This window comes from Nomia melanderi, chromosome 1, assembly GCF_051020985.1.
Source record: "Nomia melanderi isolate GNS246 chromosome 1, iyNomMela1, whole genome shotgun sequence".
Classification (NCBI taxonomy): domain Eukaryota; kingdom Metazoa; phylum Arthropoda; class Insecta; order Hymenoptera; family Halictidae; genus Nomia; species Nomia melanderi.
Genome location: NC_134999.1, coordinates 33,601,220 through 33,612,852, shown reverse-complemented (window position 1 = coordinate 33,612,852; position 11,633 = coordinate 33,601,220). Strand labels below are relative to the sequence as shown.

General features: G+C 50.7%; 1 protein-coding gene across 2 annotated transcripts in view; it reads left to right on the top strand.

The window, feature by feature from the left end:
* Positions 1 to 11,633, top strand: part of dtn (transmembrane protein 132C dtn) — an 84,871-nt gene that overhangs the window by 11,795 nt on the left and 61,443 nt on the right. The gene's annotated exons all lie outside the window — the stretch shown is intronic.

Genomic DNA, 11,633 nt, shown 5'->3' with positions numbered 1-11,633 from the left:
CTCGGAAACGAAGAATTAATATGGTTTAGACATTATAGCTGTAATAAATCTCGAATGTTAGACATTTTAAGAGTACCATTTCTCAAATTGCTTTTCTTCTAGTGATGCTATGGCAATTGTGTCCAATATTTTTGCTTCGTTCTGATCTAAAAATATTCAGCATACTATTTTGATTAAAGTTGAATAAACAACGAATTGAAATATCTTTTAAAAAGCATAGTATATATTATAATGACTATCGTTACAGAAGAATAATTTTTTACAAAATTTCAGAGCACGTTTTGCTTCTGTGGTCGAAGAGTTATAGCAAAATGTCACCCATTTTTCCGACCTAGCCCACTGTACGGCCGACTCGAAAAGGAATGTTAAGCGCGTCGGGTCCGCGGCGTCGGCGCATTACTGAAATTTTCGCGTCCCTCATAAATAACCAGACTTCACGGGTTAACGAATAGACGGTTCCAATAACTCTGGCTTTTCAACGAATTTCCACGGAGCTCTGGCTTGTAAAGCTACGAACGTTAACGTTTAATCGTCTCCGAAACCGTGAACCATCTACTGCCGAAACTGTAGCTTGATAATCCCCGCACGCGGAACCCCATCAGCCGGCAAAAGCTCATTAAAAAGTGAGCGTTTCAATCGAGTCTCCCTCCTTGTAAGTTGGCGGCTCGGGCATCCCGTGATTAACCGTTCCGGTTTGCGGTCGCAGATCCACTCTCGATATCCGGTGGTGGTGTTTGCGGTAACGTAGCTGGAGCCAGATCGCGCTCCGATACGTGTTCCGCTCGATCTGCCATTACGGCGTGAAATTTCAAGCATTCAAATATATACCTGCATACCTAACCCATACGCGTCTTCGTCGTCGTCGCTCGCGATCGCGGCGTCCCTTTGCGGCGCCTAACAGGGCACCGTTAACCCTTTCGCTACTAGCGGCGACTATAGTCACCTGACGCTCGACGTGTACTAGCGGCGACTGTAGCCACCCATCGAAATTTCGCATTGAGTATATATCATTGTATTATATTAGAATTTAAATTACAATACGCCACTAGCTGTTAAGGTTACGCACATAAAGTCGGTTAGGCCGCCGTAAAACAAGTATCTCCGCGTTGAGACTGTCCCGTACCGTGACAGCACATTCGTGAGTAAGGCTGCTGTAGCGAAAGAGTTAAACCACGTCAACATTAGAACTACCGAGTATTTAATATGATTGAATCTCTATAAAAATTGTGACAATACATTATTTTCAGTTTCTTGGATTGTTTGAGCCAGTCGTTGTGAGTGGTACGGTAGTTTTAGTGTTAGGCTACTTTCATACTACATAGGTTTAATCGAGTGGGTCGGGCCAAATGGAAATGGGGCGGGGTATAAGCGGACAGAGGGCGGGATTTAATTCAACGGGGGAGGGGCTGAATTGAAAGGGGCGGAGGTTAATCAAGCGGGGCCGGAGCAAAGCGAACTTTGACCAAACATGGGAGGGGCCAAATTGAGAGAGGGTGGAGTTTAACCGAGTGGGTCGGGCCAAACAGAAACGGGGCGGGGCCCAGCGTGAAGAGGGCGGGATTTAAAAGAACGAGGGAGGGACCAAATGGAAAGGGGGCAGGGTTTAACTGAGCGTCGGAGCTAAGTGGGGAGGAGACGAACGGGCTGTAGGCGGTGCTAGTTATGGGACCTACCAGGAGGAAGCGTGGGTGGGGCCTACCGAGGACGGGGAATGGCTAGTCAAGAGAGGCCAAGACGTCTCCCCTTACCCCTGTGCACTTTCAAACCTCAGGACGAGTAGTAGCAAAAGTTTTTCCCGATTATCTCGAAAACTAAAGCCTACTGTTGACAACATATAAAAGAAAAAATTGTTTAAAATCACACATTGTAGGGGAAAAAATGTTTTTAAGAAATATCAACCGTAACAAATTTCCTGAAGTTTAAACATTATTCATCAACTGTTTTGCGTAATTGTACGTTAATATACAATATCTCAGTATTAACTTCAAAAGAACGGGTCGGTATATTTTAACGATATCATAAATTATTTGCTTTCACGTAATCACCAGCTTCAATCGCTGCGGCGTCGTAGCACGATCGTGTCGCCCGTGTGCATAGGCCCTGAACGTCGCGCGATTGCTAATAGTCGCTCCAGCCGCGAACAACCCCGAACGACGGGCGGCTCCACCGCGATCGGTTCCGAAAATGTCGTTCGAACCCCCGAGGAATTGAATTTTGCGGTGCATCGAAGAGGTTGCCGCGACGACAGCGACGACGACGGTTGAAATTTCGAAGCCGAACGAATCCCGACGCTATTCTCGCCCCACGGTGGTGTGCCGGCGACACTCCGTATCGTAGTTTAGGGTGTCAGATCGAGCCAGCCAGCCGGGCGACTCGTACGCGCCTGTGTATAGACACGGGCCCGGCTGGTAACCGAGTTACACGGTGCAGCGCGCCTGCCGGTGATACGAATTACAGGCTCGCAGCTCCATAGACGTGCACGGCGTCTATATTACCTCGTTACCGTGGCCCCGAACTTCGACGTAAACTCTGTTCGCGGGAGACAACAGCTCGAGCGCCACCCCCGTCGCCCACCGCCGCGCGAGGCGTTACATAAAACTCCATTTTTTCCACGAGCTACCTGAATATGATTCCCAGCGGACAACTTTCGCGGAGTATTCGAACGTCGCTCGTGTAAATTCGTTTCGCCGCTTCCGCGAGTCTCTCAATTCCTTCCGCCGCGCGTTCCGAGCTCGATCGACCTCCCACCCCCCGGCCATCGCACTCGATTAATAGATACTTACGAATCGATAATTACGCGGAACGATGTTCCAACCTTTTTATCGAGATTACGTCCGTACGTTTCCCTGTTCCGCGACCCTCCCCGAGGATCCCGCGAAAGTAATGAAGAGATACGCGGCAATTAGCGGGTTAGTCAGTTTTACGAATACAGTCGGGATAATTATTGACTCGGTCCCGCGTTAATCGGCGATAACAAGAATGGACGCGGTCTCGTAACTCAATTAGCCGGTCTAACGCGGCCGCCGCCGTAACCCGGACCGAGCTTCTGCATCTTGGAACACGCGAGCGGGAGAGGCGTGCGCGCATTACCTTGTTAACGGTGTGCTCGAAGTTGCCGAGTAACTCGTGACGCGGGACACGTACCTGCATACACCGAGAAAGTTGCGAGCCGTGACCGCCCTCCCTCCGGCAGTATGTATTTCTTGCGAGGTTTTTGGACTGCCGCGGCTCGGCTCGTTAAACAATAACGCGATGAATTACCGGCTGTGATTATCGCGGCCGGCCGCGATACGGCGGGCGGTTCCCCAACGGAACTCGGCGTAATTTCAATTGAGAAAGTTGACACGGTGCGCGGAGGGGAGAATTCCCCCGTAGATCTCGCGGGAGGCGGCGCCTTTGGACCGACCGCGGCCCAACTCCGGCCCGCTCGAGAAGTTTCCTCGCCGGGGAATATTGGCAGAGTGATTCGAACTTCTCGCTCGGCTGCGAGCGTGAAAAACTGTGCTCGCCCCGATCGCACCCGGGACACAGCGCCTGCACGCCGCGGGAGTCCACCAAAGGAACGGCGCAACCACGACAGAATTCCCGATGATACGACGGTGATAAGTCAGACGGATAAAATACTCGCTGCGTCGAGTTTTCTTCCTTTCCCGCGATCATCAGTCAGCCGAGACGCGAGCGGCAGGCCCGACTCGCGGATATTGCGGAAGCCGCGCGGGGCACATCTATCCTCGGCCACCGTAAGAAGGGAAACGGAAGGTGGTCTAGTTAGTATACAGCGTTATCTACATGTTATACGCGAGACATAAAGCACTCGGGCAGGAGACAAGCCCGCGCGTTTCATTCTCCAGCTTGCTTTACGTGTTCCTTGGGTAGACGTCATCTCGGTGGCCTGTCTGCTCGCGATGAAACGATCACCCAGCCGTCAAGCTGGAAAATACAACGGGACCGGAGTTTCCAGACCCTTTAAAAAGCATTAGGAAACCAGACGAAATATGATTCTAGCGGGAAATGCGACTGATTAAAGGAAGAGACCTCCCAGCCGCGATGCATCAGCGGCGAGCCCCTTCGCCCAGCTCCATTTCGCGAGCAATTTTATTTGCAAATCACATTCCTCTGGGGAGCCGTCGAGTGTGTAACGACTTCGGCCAAGTTTCTCTTCCGTGACGCGACGCTCGTTGTCCCGCGAACCTCGTTAGGTTCGGCGCGTGTCGGGAAAGGGATAGCGAGCGGGGAGCGCGACGGAACGGGGCTCGGGAATTATTCTTTCGCCGTGATGTTTTATTAGCGATCAAAGGAGGTGGCGCGGCGTGTCAAAGCGACGGTGAGAATACAGGTGACGAGAGAGGGGGGGCGAGGGTGGGAGGGTGGTAGGGCCAGCCGGCCGGTATACCATACCGGGAGGAATAGCGGCAGGTCGTCGTTGACCTCGTCGTCTCTGACAGAGTTCCGCGGGACACTCGAGACGAGACCAGCGCTGCTCGGCTCCGCTCGGCGAGGGTGGAAGCGAGTGCCACTATAGTACATCGCGAGTGCCGGCGGCAGTCCACTCAGACCTCTTCTTCTCCTCTCTTTTTCGCCAGCTTTCCACTTTTTTCGCCGTCCTCCCTTGGTCTTCTCGGTCCCTCTGTTCGAGAAACGACGGAGGCTTTCCAGCGAGTGCTCCTCCACGATCACACGATTATATTCCAAAAGGTTCCCGGCGTCGCGCGTCGCGCGTCGCGGCGCGATATTTTAGGCTGCGGTTACGCGAACGCCTCTGCAACGAGGGTTTCGCGTGTAAGTACAATGACTCATGGACTCGTTCGCGGAAACGCGTTCCTACGATGGAGTTTTCTCGATCGAGGATCGAGATAAGCGGACCGGGGAAAGGACAAACAAATCGACGCGACGATTTTTCCGTGCCCGATTGCCGTTCGAACGGTACACGCGGACGAATGCGCGCGATCGAAGTAAACAACGCTGCGGGAAATTGGAACTCCACGGTCGGCGTTCGACGATCCTCTCCCGCTGAAAGAAACGGCCTTTGTCACGTTCCAGCAGCGAGCGGATCGATGGCGGTGGCGAAGGGCCGACGATCCGAAAGTTCGATAGCCCGTGGAATTTTTTAATTAGAGGATACATCGAATCGGATAGAAAGGACCCCGGGATCGAACGCGAATTCCAAGGGAGAAACTTTTTTAATATGCCCCGGAAGGTTCATCGGAAAAGCTCACTCGAACGCCGGTATCCGGAGTTCGAGAAGTACTTAGGTTAAACTCGATGTATGATAAAACGTTCGCCGACGGCCGGATCGTTATCATAGTTCCGCGAAAACTCGAAACCTCGTTCCTTTAATACGTTTCGGGTCGTATGAAATTTTCATAGGTACGTATCGGCTCGACTGTTCCCGAAACCGTAACGAGTGCTATTATTTGCTAAAGAGCGCGAAACCGCGCGGGCGCTGCGCGTTCGACCGTTTTAAACTCCGGATCGTATTGTACGGAAATTGCTCGCTGGAAACTGTGCGCCAATTCACTCTTTAAACGGGCGAGATTTCGAAAACTTTGCTTCCAATTTCTTTCCTTGTCGAAAGAGAGAGACCGAAAGAGAGAGAGAGAGAAAGACTGTAACAACAATGGATGAATTTAGAATCGTCGTCGTCGTCGTCGTCGTGGATCTTTGCTTCGTGGATCGGTCTTGCTGGAAAATTGCGCGCAAGTCCAAGCGAATCCACTACAAATTTTCGAGGCACGATTTATGGACGGAGTTGAAAAGTCCCCGGAACCGTAACACACAACGCGAAGAGCCTGCCTCGCAACTTGGCCCGCAGTCCGCGTTAATGACTTCGTCCGTAGTTGCGTTTTTGGAAATGGACGCTTATTTCTCAACGATCCGACCGTCGAAAGTTTCGTCGGCGGGAAGAGCCCGTGACCCATTCGTTTCCGGTCGGGATGCCCGAATAAAACCACGACTGTTCTTTTATCGCGCTCCGACCGTTGTTTAGCCGTTTGGGAGTCGTGCGGCGCGATGGCGTCCTTCGTTGCGCTGGCTATAAATACCAGCCTATTGTGGAATCAAATTAACTGTATTTATCTGTCTCCCTTCTAATTACTTATTTCTATTCTCGTTATTGCCTTAGAAATGAAAAACTACAAAGGAAAATTCGTACATTTCCGAAATATAGAAAGTGTTACGAGCAATTTCAAGAGTAAAACACGTACGCGATGAATGTTTTCGAGAAAGCACTTTCCGAGTGCTCCAAGTATAAACAAATTATTAGATCATTCCTCACATATTCAACTACTTCAAACAGTACAAATTTCACAGTTCAGGTAGCATTTGTAAAATTGTCATTTGGATGCCGGGGTGAACGCTTTACTGTGCGATGTTTAAGTCGCACGCGACGAGGATCCCGGCACCGGTGAATACTCGCGCGGATCGATGACCGATCGTTCCTCGCGATACCAGGAATTTATTAATTGCAGGAAGCATCGGAGCGCAAAACTGCGATCCTCGAGGACGGAAAATATTGGCGTGAAAGAGCGCCGCTCCGACGTAGCCGTCGGCGAACTTGCCGCCTCTCGGTTGCCGCTTGTAGCTCTTTAAACCCTGCTTCCCCTTTTCGCGTCGTCGTTTTGTGTCGCGCTTCCGGCGAGCATCGGCCGCGAATATTCGGATCGTTTCGGTGGCGTGTACCGCGTATAAACACAGCCCGCAATCTTGGAAACGCGGAAGCCACGAATCTAGCGCACGATCGTATGCATGCCACACGTGCCCCTGCATGCGTACCTATACATGTACATATGTTTATATATATGTATATATATACGTATGTATCTATATATATATGTATAAAATATATGTACATATGTACGTGTGTGCTATCGCAGCAAAGCGAGGGCGGCGTGACGGAGAAACGTGGAAGAGAAGGACGTGTACGGAAAAACGAAGAGAAATCGGTGGCACGGAGCACGGGGAAATGCCAGGAAAACCAGAGAGACGGTAAAGAGGAACTGCAACTCCTGGTTGGATTTTTAATCGAATAAATCAACTCGCGGAGCGTATTCTCGCGACCCAAGTAGGTATCGCTTCCAGATATCGTCGCTGCGGAAGAATTATCGACTGCCTCGATTATCGGAACCGGTGATGCATCGTTTTCCGCTTGTTCTCCTGTGGCGTTTATATTTGATTAACCGAGCCGCGGTTTTAATTAGTTCCGATAACAGAGGTTGCTGTTGGATGTAAGAGAGCGTACGGTACAATCTATTCGGCCATTCGATAATTGAACCCGGCAGCCCGTGCGGCTTCGAAAGTCCCCGCGGGTGCTTTAATTTCGCGGTTTTCAAGCGCAGAGCCGGCCAATGAAAGGAATGGAAAATACGAGACGGCGGCCGGGATACACTGCCGGCCAAAAGTTCCCACCCACTTGCCGATTTTCAGCGGAGAACCGTCTCTCGCGCGACGAACTCCGTTGGCCTCCGAGTCATTTAGAAACCGAGTATTATTAAGTTATTGCGCGGAACGGACTCCTCGTTAGAGACGTCCAAGCGCGCGCCGAAATATATCGACGGACGAATGAACGTTATCGACATTCTTCAATATTCGTCGCGAACAATCGGCGAGTCCTATGAAAGCGTGCCTGATATCCTATAAAAGATTTGCTACGGAGCGGCTCTTTTTGCTCCCGACCAATCGATTATCATGGCTCTCTGGTTCCCGGAGGATAATCAGAGTCTGTCCTCGCTCTTTTCTCGTGGTTTTTTCGCGAGGTCGGGGGAAACCTCGTCGTCGCCACGGATTCGACTAATCGTTCCCGTCGTTTAAGGGCAGACACCACCTAGAGACCCCCTAAATATAAGTGAACTTCGGGAATTTTTTTGTTATTAACTGTTGTGTCGGAATTTCTGATTCTTTCCGAGTACATAATGCAGCCTTCTGCTTTGCATTTATACTCTTTCTAAGCCGTTGGGTTAGAAATTTTCATTATTATGGAAATGACAGGAATTCGAAGTGCAAACGGCTCAAGAAATTAACTTCAGATGTTGATAAAGAATTAAATAATTATCGACAAATCCGTACATTTTGGATAATGTATTTCTATTTATAAATCCACAACAATCCTTGTCTTCGGAACTCAGTTCGCAATCGAGTGAAACGATGTTTCACGCAAAGACGCTCTGAAGCTAGCGAATAACTGCGCCATTTTGTAATATTCCAGCTTAGCAAGAACATAAAGCAGAAGGTTACAGTTATCCAGACAAAATCAGAATCCAATGAGTAGTGAAAACCAAAAAGATTCCTAAAGTTCACTCATATTTCTGTTTCTACGCGGTGTCCCCATTGATAACCCAGCAATTTCTTTCTCCAATGTAGTCGATGCTAATTAATCCAACGCGAGACGCGAGCACGGTACGTGTCAAGACCGCGTCGCCTCGCGCGACATATCGCGACTGTGCGTGTCGGTGTGTAGTTGTTCCTGATTCTCGCTCCAGTTTCCTCGACGCGTTTGTTCCCCCATTTGCACATTGAACGCGACATCTGTCCAATATATGCCCGCGGATCTGCTCCCGTCCCGGGACTCCTCCTCTTCCGCGGGTCCGTCTATTTTCTCGTTACCATACGATTCATAATTCACCGGGATCCCGGTACGTGACGACGCGGTAACGCGACCAATCTTTCCGCGAGGAACTTCCGGGCGTTCGAGCGTGTTTCAGAGCCGGAATCTATTCTAGTCCCAGCATCAAACCGCGCGGCGCGGCGGCTCGCTCCATCGTATTACTTGGAAACAAATTTTCCGGGCATCGATTCTTCGAAACTCGGGGAACCGGGCTCAATTTAAACTTGACCGCCACCGGCGGCGGCTGGTCGGTTCCCCATCGGAATTAATAGTTCTTCCCTGGAAACGATACGATGGATAGGGGTCCGAGGTTAGCTCGATGTCTTTGAACTCCTTCCAATTAACTTTCCCGCCAGGTGGGCGGCAGAAACGTTTCCCCTATTCCCCGAGCCTGTGAATATAAGCGTGCGCGATCTACGTGCACACGTATACCTACACAGAGTCCCTTTCGTTATGAATACTTCATTCCTCGGAGTGTTCAGCATTCAGGCCGGAAAAACAAATATCCGGCTGCGAAATCCGGTCTCGGTATTCCGGCGAGGGAGCCGCGTCACGAAGAAACTCCATTTCTCGAGATGGATATACAGCGGGGAGGACAGTCTCCGCTCGTCATTCCGCATTCCGCGCATCGGCCGGATTAAGTTTGTGCACGAGCGTAGACTGCAGCTCTTAAATTGCGCTGATCCGGCCGTGGCCGTGGTCGCGGGGCCCTCGTGCGGAGCCCTTCCGCCGAGCCTGCCGCCCGTTTGGCCCGTTAGCTTTCCGCCGAACGTCGAGAATTGGATCAAGCCGCAACGAGGCCTCGTTAGGACTGGTCACTCGCGTGGTCCACTTAGCCGGGCGACGCGCAGGCACATGTAAACACGCTTCCGACTTAGCGACTCTCGCTTTGAATGCAAAGGCGGAGCGGCGCGCGGTGCATTTAGATGCGGCCGGGGAGAGTAACGAGCTTCTCTTATGAATAAACCGCAGCCCGACGGTCCACTTCGTTCCGGACGTCTGGTGATTGCCCGAAAGATTCGAAAAACGGACGCGCTTCGCCTGTGGAGTTCGATGGGAGGTAAGCGTCCCATTGACCATGACTGTCTACTGCTTCTAAGGGGGTCGATTTGTTCGCGGGTATCGTCGGAAGGGAGATATTCGAGAGATATGTATCAGCATGGTTTTACCGAGGCTCGCAACGTTCCTCCGCAACCATCGATCATTGGTGGTTTATATATTCTATGGTGAACGCGATAACCAGCGGTAGCTTGATAGGATCAATTGTATAATAAGATTATACAATAATCGGTATCGATGTAACGGAGGGCTTAATAATTCACGCGCGTTGCGTGCCTATACCGCGCGTCAGCTATGATAACGCGACGCTAATGATATTAATTAATCGGTTGATGTTATTCGACGCCCTCGACCGGCTCCGGCGGAGCGCGCACCGATTCGAGCGCGGACGATACGCGATTCCGAACGGTCGACTCCGTCGCGGAATTAAAAGGTATCGCGCTCCTGGTTCCCATTGAATCCCGATGACGCGGCCTTTTCTTTTTCATCCGATCTGAAAAGAGCCGGGGCGTCCCGCGTTTCCCCGGCAACCTACTTACTAATTATTTAAGATGACGGCGGAACGTTCCATTTTCGAGAAACAAGCGGCGCACACTGTCGCAGCTGCAATTCTCGTCAGCAACGGAGCGCGCATTATCAGTCGAATGCCTCCGCGTCCTGAAAATTAAATCAGACCTCGACAAGACCTCGTTAAGGCCCGGCTCCCTTCCCGCCTCCGCGCGTACGTATGCACATCGGGCTACATATTACATTAATCTTTTATATTAGATCGGTGCCGCCGGCTGCGAATGCAGAAATGTGTGTCGCTCGCAGGGACGCGAAACGTTTCGCTGAACAAAGGGCCGCGATGCCATTTCGTAGCGCAGCCTTTCCCTCGCCCCTCCCCCCCTCCCCTCCCTCGTTTCGTGGTTTCCACGTCGGCTTTCACGACCGTGTGTACACGGAATAATAATAACGATAATGACAGCGACAACTGCATCGAGTTTATTGCACGCGCGACGGAACCGCGATGACTGTTCGCGGATGCCGCCAGCCACGTCGCGACGCCGAATCCGAACGGGTTGAACGTGAACGTTGCAAACTCGAGGGAACAATGGAACGCGAAGGGAAGAAAGAACGTAAGGGAGGGAACCGGGCGAAGGGTGGGAAACAATGAACGGGGACGCTTAGGTGTGAAAGGGCGCAGGGGCCAGAGTGAAAAGCCGTGGAACGTGGCGACGAAGAAAGTGTCTTAGAAAGCAGCGGAATTAAAGTAATGGCTGGCTGCAAAGCGAAAGAGATGCCGTGTGCTTCACGGCACGATGATAAGGTAGAGCTAAATCTCGGTAACAACGAGTGGGCGGAGCTCCGCCTGAGTGCATAGTAAGATCACTATGAAGCGGAGCGTGTAAATACAAAGGTGTTTTGGATGAAGGCGTCTTACGGACGAGGCAGCGGAGCCGGGAGATCTTTGTATAGCGCTCAGTCATCCCGAGTGGAGGGATAAAGGTATTAGATGGTCAAACTTGCACGCATTACACTGGAAACGAGGACACGAGTTTCGGGTACGTTGTACAATGAAACGCGTTAAATACGAAATCCCTATTAACCCCTTGCGTTACGGCGCCGAGCGGAAAGCGCGTCTACGACGGACGAACGTTTCTTTCCTGCGAACAATTTTTAACTGCCAAGCAGTCCGTCGACGCGTCGCATAGTGGGGCATTTGACCTGGAAAGCTGGCCAGAACTATTATAGCGTTATTTAAAGCTCGGAAATGGTCATGTAGTATATTGATGGATTCGTCTAGACATAAGCTGCAACACTGTACAGTTAAAATATGTATGTCCCTGAAAAATGTCGAGGTTACATTAACTCGTTCATGAAAGATATTGTTCCTCGGAATTTATAGACGGTTGAATACTATTCGGATAGTTATAACTATTATTATAGCTGTTTGTATAGAAAGTAATGTCTAAATATTAATACATATAAAATC